This window comes from Lycorma delicatula, chromosome 5 (assembly GCF_047948215.1).
Source record: "Lycorma delicatula isolate Av1 chromosome 5, ASM4794821v1, whole genome shotgun sequence".
NCBI lineage: Eukaryota > Metazoa > Arthropoda > Insecta > Hemiptera > Fulgoridae > Lycorma > Lycorma delicatula.
Genome location: NC_134459.1, coordinates 176,903,583 through 176,919,389, shown reverse-complemented (window position 1 = coordinate 176,919,389; position 15,807 = coordinate 176,903,583). Strand labels below are relative to the sequence as shown.

The window sequence follows — 15,807 nt, the reverse complement described above, 5'->3', positions numbered from 1 at the left end:
AGGCCTTTAGGAAGATGGAAAAGCGAAGCAAAAGAGGACGGTTTAAGGGTAAACCTAGGCGATAGAATTTAAAAAGAGACAGGCTTTTGAGTTTTTATAAAGAAATTTTTAATAATATGTAATCTTTTAATTTTTGCACGACATGATCATTTTAACAAGTGTTTTTTTAGAAAGTTTACGAACACCTTTGATTAGAAGTGATTTGTGGGATATTAAACAGCAAGGACCCTTTACACCCTTGTCATTTTGGGTTTAAACATTTTTTCAACGTGCCTTAATTCTTATCGCAGTAAGTGTTTTTGTAGTTTTGACAAAATTTCGTAAGAAATAGTTAGAAGGTTTTTAAAATAGCAAGGGCCTTTACACCCTTGTTATATTGTGTTTTCGGGGTTTCAAGAACCTTGGATAGGTCTATTTTTAGATTCTCTTTTTGACAAGAATAGTCCCTGACTATGTTGCTAGTGTTATTTTGTTGGGGAGGAAAAGGAATTTTTTTATTTATTTACTTTTTTTTGAAGGGGAAAAGGGTTCTTGAGGAAAGTAGTCGATGGCCATAAAACCTCAAAAAATAAAATAAAATAATAATATTAAATACAGCCAACATTAGAAAAAAGCCTCATTCAAAAATGCTGACCGAATGAGAAAAAAATCCTTTAAAAGAAATGTAAACCTGCTTTTTGATAAATATAAGTGAATGAATGCAGAGAAAACGAACTACTATGAGTTAACTAGGGCTTACTGGAATGCTTTATGAGCCGCAGCACATTTGAGTTGTATAGCCAAAGAAACAAACAAACGATCGGTATACCTCTTAATTAATTTTTTCTGGAACATTTCCTTTTATACTGAAATGACGTAACCAAAATTTATTAATCTAATTATGTTCTTTGTTCCTACATTTATATCCAAAATCGATTTCATCCGATCGATGTTGTAATACTGCTACTACAACTATCATACATCACGTTTAATATTCGCTTCTTTTTTCCCTTCCTTCTTAAAATAATCTAAAATTAGATTAAAATTACTACCTCTATAAATAAAAAAAATCTAGTTATTTCAGTAATACAATGATTATTTTCATAAAAATTTTCTGTCATTACATTTTTATAATTTAAAAAATCTGATCTGGACACCACAGTCTTCCTTGTACGCCTATCAAATTACATATATTTTTTTATTACATACTTTTTTTTGTTATTATTGAATTATTATTTATTGTAAAACTTTTTTTACAATCACAGGTTAATAATTATTAATAAATCAATATAAATTAAAAAAAGGAAATGAAGTCGGATTCGAACCGATGTGCTTTCCCCTTGCAAGATCCAAATATTTCATTAATTAAAATTTTGTTGGGTTATAACTCTGAAACCGATGAAAATAAGTACCGCTTATAATATATCGTTGAAAAGATCTCGATGAGGGCTTATTACTGCATTTAAGAAAAAGTTCAAAATTCATTTTTTTGGATTTTGGGCTTTTTTTGGACACTTTTGGTTCTGTCGATTGCAATCAAAAGGGGAGTTACACAACTAGATGTTACAACAATCCTAAATCCAAAATTTCAACGTTCTACGGCCAATTGTTTTTGAGTTGTACCAGATACAGACGTATGTACGCACAGACCACGCCGAAACTAGTAAAAAATAAACTAGTCAAAGATGGTAAAAATGGATATTACCGGTGAAACCTGAAAACCGAAATTTTTCGCGATCACAATACTTCCTTGTACTTAGTACAAGGATGTAATTAATTAAATAATCTGTCCTTAACGCTACGACGTAGTAATCTTACGGAAAACCATGGGGAAATTCTTTTTGTATTTATAGAAAAGTGTTATTTTTTATCACTTATTCTACGGATGATCATAAAATTCATAGAAAAATTCGAGAATGCCAAAAATAAAATCTTAAGGAAATTTTATGATTTTTTTTTTTTATTTCCTTGTACAAAGTAAAGGAAGTATTGTAATCGCGAAAAATTTCGGCTTTTAGATTTCAACAGAAATCTCCATTTTGACCATTTCTGAATTCACTTTGACTAGTTTCGGCGTGACGTCTGTACGTACGTACTTATGTATCTCGCATAACTCAAAAACGATTACCCCGTAGGATGTTGAAATTTTGGATTTAGGACTGTTGTACATCTAGTTGTGCACCTACCCTTTTTATTGCAATCGACTGGAACAAAAGTGTCAAAAACGTCCAAAATCTATAAACTTTTGTTTTTGGACTTTTTCTTAACCGCATTAATAAACTCTCATCGAGAGCTTTTCAACGATATATCACAAACGGTAGTGTTATTTTTATTGGTTCCAGAGTTATAGCACAATGAAATTTCAATTAATGAAATCTTATAAGGAGAAGGCATATCGGCTCGAATCCTACTTCGTTTTCTTTTTTTTTATACTTTTTTATTTTTAATTTATATATATATATATATTGATTTATTAATAATTATTAACCTCTAATTATAAAAAAAATTACAATTAATAATAATTCAATAACAAAAAATAGATGAAAAAAATGTAATAAAAATATAAATATATAAAAAATAAATGTAATTTAATAGACGTAAAAGAAAGTCATGTGGTTTCCACATTAAATTTTTTAATAGTGCAAAATGAAATGAAATTATTTTTTTTGTTTAACAGATAGATAAATCATTTTTTTTTTTTTCAGTCATTTGATGCAGCTCTCCAAGATTTCCTATCTAGTGCTAGTCGTTTCATTTCGGTATACTTCCTACATCCTACATCCCTAACAATTTTTTTTACATATTCTACATTTATTCTATCCATTTCCCTCTTTAAATTTTCTAACCTACCTATCTTTTTTTAGAGATCTAACATTCCACCCTCCGACTTGTAGAATGTTATTTTTTAATTTTCTGGTGACTCCTTTAGTAGTCACCGCCCGGAGATCCGAACGGAGGACTAGTTTACCTCAGGAATATTTTACCAAGGAAGGCGCCTCCATCTTTGTTATATGAAAATGCAGAGAGCTACATTTTCTTGGAAAAGAAGCAGCTGTAATAAATCCATTGCTTTCAGCTGAAATAAATAATAAAATAATAATTCTATTAAACATACGCCGACTGAAATAAACAGTAATACAAAACAGACATGAGTAAAATAGGTACGTTGAAATCTCTATAGCCGTTTTAAAGGTTTTATTTTACACAAGAAAAAATTGCCTAAATGGCCGGCAGTAGTAACAACTATTTTCATTATGACGTGCATGGAATAGTATACTAGCAGTAGTCTCGCGCAGAAAAATAGGTCGTTATGAGGTGGAAACATTTTATACATTTTATAATATATTTAAATGGTTTTTTATAATTTATAAAATTTCCCCGGCTTACTTGATTACTTTATCTAATTTTGATTACTTTAACTAAATCGTGTCCAAGTTTCAAAAGGTGATTAAATAATCTATATTTTAGCAGGCCATAAAATAACGCGACATTAAACGTACTCGCACTTTCAAAAACATAAAATCCCAGAAAATTTCTTTCTAAGAACACATTTTTTGATATACGGAACCGTATTACACTAGTTAACGACTCGTCGTGTAAAGGTTTTCTAGGAGATCAGGTTTTATTACAAATATCGTCTCTAGCTTAAATGCGAGTGCTTCTTGCGTTCGTAAATTTTTGTTTTCTAAAATTAGTTTTTGGGCACAAGTGATGACGCGATGCTTCTTCTCTTGAAATAAGGTAAAAAAACTAATCGTTTATCGCCCGTTTGATGTTTTCAATTATTCTCAACATTTCGTATTGTCGCTTGACTATAATATATAATTTATTATAAAGTCTGTCGATTTGCCAAGTCCTCCCGACAATCCCTTATCGTTTATATTGTATGTTTTCAAAGGTACACGATCTACAGATTCAGGTTTTTTCTTTAGATTGGGCCATACGGTTTTTTATCGGCGACAGATTTGTAGACTTTAGTGACACCATCATCAGGTTAATATTTATATCTGATTATATCGAGATTTGCAGATCACTTAGAACGTGCTTTTAATATCTTCAACTTGCATACACTAGTGCTACTTCCTAATTTAAAATATACCTTAACTGAAAGGAAGTTCAAAATACGACGTATAACATAACTTTTTACTTTTAAACAGAAAAAGCGGGAACATTTAAATTTGTGTAAAACGATATTTTTTTTAATTTTTATTCTTGAAAGCTTCCTTAAAGTAAAAAATAAAACACTCCAGTGAGCCTGAATAGCGGCGAGCAGAGGCTCACAGAAGTCGATTTTCTTTGCATTTATTCTCTCAAATTTATCAAAAAGCAAAGTTTTTTTTTCATTCGATAAGTATTTTTTTTTTTTTGCCGAACAGTACTTTTAATAATTTTTCTTTTTACCGCAATTAGTATATTTACAATCGGATCATTAAGCGGAACGGTAAATCGATCCGTAACAAAATTTATCAGTAAACAACGTTCTTTTTCGCGGCCGAAATCCGTAGTGAACGGTCGTGTCTCCTCTCGCTCCGAGTTATACTGTCGTGTTTGTTGCTTTTCTTTACTCGTCTTGTTTCGTTGTTATTTTAATTGTTGTGATTCATTTCCTTTATGTTTGTTTCGTTTAATTTAGTTTAGTTTGCGTTTTTACCTACGGTTGCTACGGGTTGTTTACAGTTGCTAAGAGCTCGTTTACATTTATTCAGTTTGTTTAGATTCGTTTGTTAGTTTTGTTTCATTTTAGATTACTTTGCTTTAATCTATTTTTTGTTGTTGTTGGACTATGACCGACCAGATCGGTCCGGAAGCGCGTCTCCATCGGTTGGAGGGTATTTTAGTGCTTCTCAGGTTTTGGTGAGTGAGATCCTCTCGGACAACAGCGGATCGATAGTGCGGCGGAAATGCGGAATTTTGGCGTGAGGAGCGACTGATGGAAAGACGCAGAGAAACCAAGAAGAAAGGAACGGGGGCGGGGACAAGCTGTCGCCTCGCCGATTTTAGTCGTTGCAGGTTTCGCAGGTGGTAGCGGCCTTGAAGAGGACTTTCCGCCTCTTCAGTAAGATCTGACGATGATATCGAAGCGAGACACGGGATTCCAAAGACATCTGGGAGACTGAGATTGCGCCTTTCTCCACCGTTTGCAGAGGAAACAAAGAAGTCCAAGGCTGGTGGGTAAGGGTTCCTTGTACTCCTCAGCAGAGGCTTCTAGACTGAAGAAATGAGTTCAAATCCGTATAAAAGTAACTGCCTTTACTAGGATTTGAACGTAGGAACTCTTAACTTCGATATCAGCTGATTTGCATGTGCAGAACGTCTTCCGCAAAGAGGAGGGGAAGAGGAGTGCAAAAAGCCTTACACTCCAGAAATGATGTTTTATTAATATCATGACTTTTTTGTTTAACCACGTTAGGGAGTTAAGCTAGCTTGTACGGCAGTAAACGAACACAAAAGTAGAAATCAAGGAGTGTTCCGAACGTATGGGTGCCTCTGTTCGTATGATGAAGATGTTTCAAGATGTTCTTGATGAAATAATCGTAGAGCCTCAGAAGGGACAAGCCGGGTAAGGTGGAAGAGGCCACCCGGACGTATTTCATTGTCACGAACATGGCTTCCCAGACTTCAGCCGCGGGTCTTGACGGGACTGCGTCCTGGTCAGGTGCGGAGCTCCGTCGATGATTGATGATGGTGTTGCTGACGAAGACCTTGGAAGAGTGATCTTAGCCTTTTTCAATCTTCAGTCCTGGTGGAGGATACCGGTGGGGTAGAAGAGGGTACTGGATTTGCATGGATAATTGATCTGGCGGATGGGGTCGACCACCCAAATCACACTTTTGTGTTTCATAAAGCACCGTGGATCGGGACCTGGCTCGTTCGGGTAAATGGACGGCGGGCCAAGTTCTTGTTGTACAGCCATCTGCTCGAGACCTATCCGAGGAAGGTGGTGGTTGCAAAATTGACCTTGGTCGTACCTATTACGCCCTTATAATTAACTCGGCGGCTGGGGATCGTGAGATGGCCTCCATTGTTTGCCGGTCGGTTCCTCAGGTGATTTAGGATGGGAACATCGGTGTGAGTTGGGCAACGTTTTGCGCCGCACAGTTGAATATTTCAATCCACGGGTCGGAAAGAAACATTTCGAGCACCTATTAATGTCGATGCAGAAGGATGTCGGCAGGAAACGGCCGGTAGGCCCGCCGACGACGACAGTGGTAGTCAAAGCGGAGAGGAAAACTTCCGCTTACCTCCTCCGCTCGGTGAAAGTAGCTGTGTCACCCGATGAAGTCGGAGTCCTCTCCGCGCGTAAGGGTCATCGTGAGGACCTCCACATCCGGGTGCGTGCCGATAATGATGCTGCTGAACGGATAAGCAAAGATATTTCTGCAGGTCGAGGGCACCACCACGGCTCTGACAGGTAGGGGCGGTAGGAGGGTGCGTTTTTCGGGAGCATCGATGCGACTGAAACTGGGGAAAACTTTCACAGAAACTTTTCAAGTTTTGAAAAAAGCTTACGGAGATGGTGCTCTGGGCCATACACAATGCTGCGAATGGTTTTCAAGATTGAAAAGCGGTCGTCAGTCAATCGAAGACGACCCTCGACCAAGAAGGCTTCGACTTCAACTGACAAACACGTTCAGAAGATCAACGTGCGTGCAAATCGCCGATCGACTGTCAGAGAACTTGCAGAAAGGGTTAGCATCTCGATTTGATCACGCCGTAATATTTTGACTGAAAAATTGAACGTGCACCGAATTGCAGCAAAATTTGTTTGTCGTTTGACGACCGAACAGCAGAAAGAACATCGAATGGACGTTTGTCGGCGTCTCCTTGAACAAGCCGATGAATCGTAACGGGAAACAAGAGCTGGGTTTACATCGAGACAAAAGTTCTATCATCAGAAAATCGCGCATTACAAAAATCGCTACAAATACTTAAACACTCCAACAACAATAACACAAAAACTAAATGAGATATCAACAATCCAAGAACGAGTGTTACAGAGAAGGTTATGTAGAACACAATACTGCCAACCGCACGTCACTAAATATCTCCGTTGGCGCGTAACTAAAAAAGTTCGGTTATTTTTTTAATAAACCTCGTCTATATATATATACGCTTATATATAAGCGTATATATTGTTTTTAATTTTACTAATAGGAAAATATATAATTCTTTTCTTGACGTGAAGCCCGTGTAAAAATTATACCATACCGTCATTTTTATGTTTTTAGTCTGTAATTGTGGACGATTAATTATCTGACAATTTTATTTCAGTTACTTGAGATTGTATTTCTAGTTTATTTTATGACTTTATATCGCGTCAAAATTTAAAAATCATAAATTTCATGGAGTTTTTTATAAAAGTCCACTAATTAATCGATTTAAATTCTCAAGAACCCCACAAAATTTAATCCTTTACTTTTATTTAAAAACATATATACGAGTATTTACTACATTTATAACCGCGGTTCTAATTTTATTTTTGGATTTTCATCTATTAAGTTTTAAAATAAATACTTACATTTTCAAAGACATTAATAATACAACCTAGTCGTTTTTTTTCTATCTACAACATATCATCAAATTTTTTTTTATCTAATGTTATTATAACAACGATCACTGACGTCATGAAAAAGGATATTCTTTACTACCGAGTGAAAGATCTAATTTTTAATAAAAACAAATTATCTCTCGTCGCAAAGAGGCGCTGTAACGCATTTTCCACAAAATAAATTTTTTGCTTTACGCTATTCTGTCAGAGTTTATTTAAGGCTACGATCTACGCAGACTTACCGAATCCGAGATTCAAAAGGAATCAGGATTGCTTTCTGTGAAAGTAACGATGCTATCGTGCGGCGAACGCGATGAAAGCGCTATTTTTTGAAAGCTAAATATAAACTAAATACATTTCTAAAGGGCGTTTTGATAAGCCGCTATACGTAAACGTTATCGACACTTGAAGAAGGAAACGGGAAACCACCTCTTTCCTCGGTTATAAAATAAAGCAAGATTCCGTTATATATTAGTATTATACCGGGCAAAAAATATTTACGGGTGTTACTCGCCTCATATTAGGTCTTTAACAACGGTAATATTACGGGACATAACACAGCTGACCGTACTAATTCTTGTGTTTTGTAACCTTCGTGGGCGCATGTTTATTAACAAGTAAAAGAAGAATACAACTGCATGTGCGTGAAAGGACAAAACAGGGGAAAAAATTTAACAAGCGTTTTCTTCATTTGTAAAATGTCATTCGACGATTAATGGACCAAGGAATGAACGGAAATAATAAACAAGTAAAGGTCATCATTAACATCATCAAATAAGGATAGATGGCAAAATCGGCACAATTTGCCGTACCTGTTATTTATTGTAATTAAGTTACATCACACACTCCCACGATGTTTTCTATTGTATACCTATGTACACGAGGATCTCATGTCATCATCTTATCCGTTTTATACGCATATACAAAATTATACGAATGCTACTTTCTCTACAGTCTCCAGCAGCCCGTCTTAAAAGGTTCCCCTCTCTACCGTCACCTGTAGTTAGTTACGATTACCTAGTAAAAAGAAAAATAAAGAATATGATTTTTGCCTATCTACTCTCTTAAACAAAGATTTAAAAATAATCTGAATGACGTTTCACAATTACTTTGCAGTTATTTTTATTTATTATTATTATTATCATCATCTTTTACTCAGAGCTACATTACACAAGTTGCTATTTACACACATACACAAACTACGATGAAGGATACCTTACATAATTTCAATTATGTTCCCATACATAAATCATACTGTCTTCCTGATAAATATACGAATTTAAAAAACTCTTATCACCATCGCTCTCTCTCTCTGCATATATATATATATATATATATATATATCATTGGGTGTCCAAAATTGATTACCCCTGTGTAAAAATATTTTTTTGAATGATGAAAAAAATGCCAAAAAATCTAATTTTTAATTTGACTCTGTAACTTTCACATAATCTTACACATCACCATCAAAGCTTGTCGTCAAAACCTTTCTGAGATACCGTCCTAAAATTATTTTTTATCTTTTAGTGCGTTTAATTTAAGGATGGTGTTGTAAAAAAAAGTTTTTCCATAATCTTTATTTTCTACTTTTTAGCGCGTTTAATATAAGAGTGGTTTTTAAAAGTTTTTTTTGTATATTTTTTATTTTCTACTTTTTAGTCTTCATAATATTATACTTTACAGCTGCGCAAGCGCACAGGTTTTAGTGTATTTAGCGAAAGATCGGATCGGTACGTTTTACGCTGAGCGAGTGCAACCAAAACATAGAGGTAAACGATTTAATTTCCGAATAACCAAGATCCGGTCGATCAAGAGCGTACCCGATGCGTTAAACATTTAGCGCTCGACCTGTTTATTCATACGCCGTTCGAATCGTGAAAATCGGACGAGCGGTTGCCGAGACACACGGTGGCACGCCATCGCACTCCCTCCCCAATTTCCGAACGGCGCCTCGGGGGCGCTTGAAAATATTATCGTACGACGGGTACCGCTGAGAGCGGATGCGGTTTTGTCAGGGGGTTCGAACAAATTTTTTAGAGCGCTAAGACCGACGGTTTTCGTGATATTTGCGATTTTCCCGGATCCGAAAATTCGGATCCGGTTAAAAAATAGTAAATTTTCCCAAAACCTCGATATAAATTTTGCCTATGTATGGTATATCGGTACGTAATAATATCAAGTCGTTCGGTAGAATGACGCCGGCGAGAGTTTGTCAGACAGCAGAAACACCGAAGACTTATTTACTCTGACCGCTCGCAGCAAATCGACATTTCAAAATTTTTTAAATCGTTTAAAATATAAAAATAATAATTTTCATAAAATAAAGCTACATATCGTCGCAGAAATAGATTTTCTTAATAAATATAGGTTTTTTTTCGATAAATATGCGATAATCTTCATAGTTTTACGTTTTTTAATTTTAAAATGTGAAATTTTTGTTCTTCTAACCTGAGTTTTTTCCTAACCCGTTTACGAATCGCGCCGTTAGATAGCAGTACTTGACAGTACTAGGTAGCGTACAAAAACTTGATAATGTATACTTGAAATAATAAAATTTAAAAGAAAATATACTACAACTTGTTTTAATAGCAAATACTCTTATGTAAATGAAAGGAATAAAAATTCGTCAAATTTTCTCAAATATGTTGATTGAAAATGCAAAAACTTTTGCCGGCCCGAACACCTTCATAAATCCTAATAATTCACGATCCATAAGCGAGTGTTCTACTTATTTACTTGCTTTTGGAAGACGATAAATCACAATACAAATCGTATTAAAGATCGTTCTCTAGTTCTAAATTCCTGATTAGTCATTTATAAGAACTTCTAAGGTGTAAAATAATTTGATGCGATTCGGGAGTATTATGCATCTTATTTTTTTTTTTCGAATTTTTCTTGAAGATATACTTAATTTTTTATCTTTGAGTTTTTGAAATGTTTAAAGTTAATGAAAAAAAAAAATCGATCTAATTAATTCATGACAGTATCAAACGATTCCATCGTTGAAAATAATTAATTAATCGGGTGAAAAAATATTAACGGTTCGAAATTAATGTTTCAAAAATTTGTTTAAAAAATTTATTCAATTCTAGAAAAAAATGTATAATTTCAAAATTGCAAAACAAAACGTAAATTTGATTCGCAAAATTGAAATTCGTTTTAATAATTTTTTTTATTCGATAAGTTAATTTTTTCCAACTTAATTGAGGTCCCGGGTTCGAATCCCGGTCAGGCATGGCATTTTCACACACACTACAAATCATTAATCTCATCCTCTGAAGAAATGCTTCACTGCTGAGTCGGAGGTTAAAAAAAAAAGAAAAAAAATTAGTTAATTAGAGGCAGTACTGGTAGAGTAAAGGTGACGTTAGAACTGATTTCATCAATTTGAATTTTCAAAATATCAAAGAAACATTTTATTAAGGTAAAATTACGTACGATTAATATCGTGTGACTTTTAACCGTTAGGAATATACGATAAATATATCGATACAAACCTACGAATGATAATCGGTTCGCATAATAAAGTGTGTAACATTCACTTTAAATTTTACAACGACACGTACTGCACCTAATGTTGATCTGTTCACTAAGCGATCTCTTTATTGAAATCGGAAATTGATTATTGTTCTTTGCAGAATTTTTTCGCCGTAACGGACAAACCGTAAAAATTGTAACTCGTTTGCGTAGAACGATAAATAATAATGTTAAACGTAAAACGTTGAAGTTTCGTTCTTAAAAGTATGAAATCGGGCCGCCGGCAAGAGTTTTTGCTTTTTCGATCAACATATTTGAGAAAATTTGACGAATTTTTTATTATACGATTTGTGTTATCGAGTATATATACAATTATATAAAAAAATTGTTTATCTAGAATTATTTCGTATTTGTTTGATATTAAAAAATTCTATCGTTTATTCAATATTAGTAGAGCAGAAAGAAAATATTTAGCGGTGGTTTTTTTTGCGTTTGAGAAAATGAAGTAGGAAAAATACGCAACGTAGTTTGCATATTGCCGAAAGAAGCGATGATAATCCGACGAATAAAGCAACGAATTGATGTACCCGTTATCGTTGTGAAAGCATTACAGCGCCTCTACATAGTTAAGTGCAAATTTTTTTATTAAAATATATCTCTTTTTTTATTATAAAGAATATCCTTTATCACAACGTCTGCGATCGTTACCTAAGTACAGACTTTTTTTTTAGATAATACAAAAAATTTTACATAAAAAAACCGTTCCTTTTAGAAATTATCTATTTTATTCCTTTTAAATTTTGTAAAAATCTGTTTCGTTTGTCTTTTTAACGAGTAAATCTTATTTCAAGAATTCCCTGCGATTACCCTTTTAAGTAACAGTAGAACTGAAAATAATCGATTACATAATTTATATTAAAAATTAATCTTAAACCGGTAGTATACAAAAATAAATAAATTACCCCCTTTTCACAATCGACTGGAGTATAACGTATTATAAATAATTTGTAGAACGTGGATATTTATGAAAAAAATTAATAGATGAAATCCCTAACAAAAAATTAGAAATTACTACGATTTAGAAAATAAAATGTTTTATACAAAAGTAAGGAATTAAATTTTTCGGGTTTGTTGAATAAAATCAATAATCGATTAATTAGCGGACGAGGTAACTGAAATAAAATTTTCCGGAATTTAACTGCGCATAATTGCAAACAAAAACTTATTTAAAAAGCTAAAAAAATTACGTTTCGGTTATAATTACACGACTGACCAAAAAGAAATGTAATATATTTAGGGTGTATGTATGTACTCGTGTGTATATATATATATATATATATATATATATAAATATATATATATATATATATATGTAGAGTTTGATAACAGTATGATTAGATGTAATGCTATCGGCTCGGATTGAGGATCGAACCCTCTAATTTGAAGCTTTACGGAGACAGGGCAAATTGGACCGGCGTAAGCTGTCACTAATATTGTGCTGGGCTGTAACGGTGCATAAACTTCAAGGGACTACCCCAGTTAGAGCTGTCGTCGATCTGAGCACTCACATCTTTCCCAACGGCCAGGCCTACGTTAAATCCGTAAATTTTCGAATCGTGACTTTTTCTCGAGGATCACTAAAACGTAAAAATAATAAAAATTAAAAAAAAAACATGACTGCCAAAAAAAAAAAAAAAAATAAATAATAATAAAATAATATGTAAAAAATAAAATGATAAATGAAATAATAATATTAAAAAATAAAATAAAATAAAAAGCTGTAATAAATCGAACTAAAAAAAAGAAGGTATGAAAAAAGAGGATTAAACATCGTTATTCTCTATTTAATTAAATAAAAGAATTCAGAGAGCTTTAATTTTTAAATGAATTATTACGTTGTAGAAATAGAAGGTATTTAAAAATTAAAAATCCTCACCTGTCTTATATCGATTTGTCCTTCAACGAAAATATTTAAAATTTAAAGAGCTCTTTAACACACAACAATTACTATTCGGAACTATTTAAACAGATTAAAACTGAAAGTTGATCGGTCATGCATTATTTTATTTATTAAATACTACATAGGTGTGTTTACTCCTCTTTTTCCATACCTTGTTTTTTTCTTAGTTCAATTTTTTAAATTTATTTTTTAATTTTAGTTTAATTTTTTAATTTTTAGTTTCAAATTTGTTTTTTTTTTGATATCGTGATTTAAAATGTTATAATTGTTTTTAATATTTTTTAAATATTTATGTTCTGTATTTTTATTTGAAAATCCTTACCTACCGATTGATCTTTTATCTATGCGTTAGGGATGATGAGGGAAGCTTAACTCCAGATTTTTAACATCCCCCTCCCATAGATTTTTGAAAAACTCAAAAGTTTTTTGAAATGCGTTTTTCTCTGAATCAATGCATTTTAGAGAAAAGTTTTTCAAACAAAATATGTAGAGGACATTCTCCTCTACAATTAATGTGTTTAAAGTTATGCCGTATAATTTGAAATTGAAATACTAGGTGGCGCTGAAGTTGTAAAAACGTGTTTTTCGGTTTTTTCACCGGAAAAATTGTTTTTCGTCTGTATTGCATTTGAAAAAGTTGTTCAATCTAAAAAAAAAACAGATATCTTTTATTTAAACAATTTTCTTGTACGACTGTAGCTTGTGAAAGTGTGAAAATGTTGCGAATCGGGCACGTGTTCGAAACCGGTCTAGTCGTTTACTTCTTCGTTTACAACTTCAGCGCCACCTAGTATTTCAATTTAAAATTATACGGCATAACTTCACAGATATTAATTGTAGAGAAGAATGTCCTCTACATTTTTTGTTTGAAAATCTTTTCTCTAAAACGCATCGATTCAGAGAAAAACGCATTTCAAAAACTTTTTGAGTATTTCGAGTTTTTCAAAGATCTATCGGAGGCGGATGTTAAAAATCTGGAGGTAAGCTTCCCTCATCATCCCTAACGCATGGACAAAATACCTACCGCATCAATCGGTAGGTAAGGATTTTCAAATACAGACTATTTTGATTAGTATTGCCCTTTTGGGTCCCCAAGGGGCCAATATTGATAAAGAACTCTCAAAAAGAGCTAACCGGTAGGCCGACCTGTGATGCCGGTATATAGCCAGTAGGTGGGGAGGCCTATTTGAGTTTAAAGACACTCCCCTGGGTGGCGTAATACCAACAAGTCGGTCCGGCCCAGGGGAGCTGAGAGAAAAAAAAAAAAAAGCCTATTTTGATGGCAAATTGCCTGTAGTAGTATGTATGTGTGTCGCACTGTTTTTCAATTTATATCTCAGGATTGATTTAATCTGTTATCCTGAAATTTTACCCAAACATTTCTATAAATGGGCGTTGATCGTATTAATTTTTATTTTTTCAAAATTCGTTCAAGGGTCGGGGGATACGGCGAAACAACCAACCCCGATTTTCTTTGTTTTACAGAGAGACGGACATTTTTGAAAAAAAATTTATTAAAAACAAATTTGTTACCTATAATTCTTAATATATAAATAATCCAAGAAAAATTAAAAAAATCAACCAACCCTACCTCTTAAAATTAAAATATACGTTTTCTTTCTTCTTTTGCTTTACTCCTTTCGGGTTAAATTTTTTTTCTTAATTTTCATATATATAGCTATGAAGAAATGATTCCAAATCGCACAGCAATCTTTCAGTAGACGATTCTATAAACAAAAATAAGAAAAAAGGTTCATATAAACACAGGTCAAAAAACGATTCCTTAGCGAGTTTCCACTCGCGAAACGTTTATCCCTGTTTTTTGTTCCCTCTGTGAAATTAAACCGTACTAAAATTTTTAGGGCACAAATCGACAGGTCAATACGGTCCTTCCTTACGGTTTTTGATCTAAGAAATTGAATAAAAATGGTCACAGACCTTAGTCTCGCTTAGATTTTAAGAAAAACGGGGTAAAACACGAAAAAGTTTTATCGGATATACACTTTTCAGGTTTGAAATAAAATAAATTTGTTAATTTACTAATAAACTAATAAAAACTTCTAGTTACCATTGTAGAACCCACCTGGCTGGTCTAGTGGTGAATTTTTTTTATTGTTTACCTCCAGGACCACCGCTAGGTATTGCTTCAGAGGATGAGATTGTATAGATTCACGTATTTTCTTCATACTCTTGATAAATGTAATCATCCTTTCGTTTTTTAATAATGAACCGGCTGAGCTGAAGTATTATTAAGTAATTAATAATACTTTTTTATATCTGTTCTAGCTAGACGGTATGCTTAACATATATTTATTTAAAGTATGAAATTATTGCGATTTAATTTATTAATTAATTAATTCGATGTAAATTTAAAGGTAAATAAAGGAAGTGTAAATTATCCGTAGTTTACTTATCCGGCAATTACTTAGTATATGCTGCTACCACAATTAACGTATTACACTCCGGCTGGAATGGCTGTACAAGATAATGATTTGCTGCGTATGTAAAAATGCTATGCCTGACCGGGATTCGAACTCGGGACCTCCGGATGAAGGGCCGAGAGGCTACCACTCGCACCACGGAGGGCGGCCTGACGGTGAAATCTTGTCTGATTTCGAATTCGAGAGTTCTAAGGTTTACATCCTAGTAAAGCCGGTTATTTTATACGGATTTGAACGATATATCTTGGGTACCGGTGTTCTTTAGCGGTTAGGTTTCAATTAATCACTCGTCTCCGGAACGGTCGACCTGAGATTGTACAAGACTGCACTTCATTTACGTTCATATATCACCCTCTGAAGTAATACCTTAACGACGGTTCCGGAGGTTAAACGGAAAAAGA

General features: G+C 33.6%; 1 long non-coding RNA gene across 1 annotated transcript in view; it reads right to left on the bottom strand.

The window, feature by feature from the left end:
• Positions 1-14,664, bottom strand: part of LOC142324597 (uncharacterized) — a 43,935-nt gene extending 29,271 nt beyond the window's left edge. Inside the window, exon 1 of the long non-coding RNA XR_012756337.1 lies at positions 14,557-14,664. This is a non-coding gene — a long non-coding RNA (uncharacterized LOC142324597). The remainder of the gene's footprint in view (positions 1-14,556) is intronic.
• Between the last annotated feature and the right edge of the window lie 1,143 nt (positions 14,665-15,807).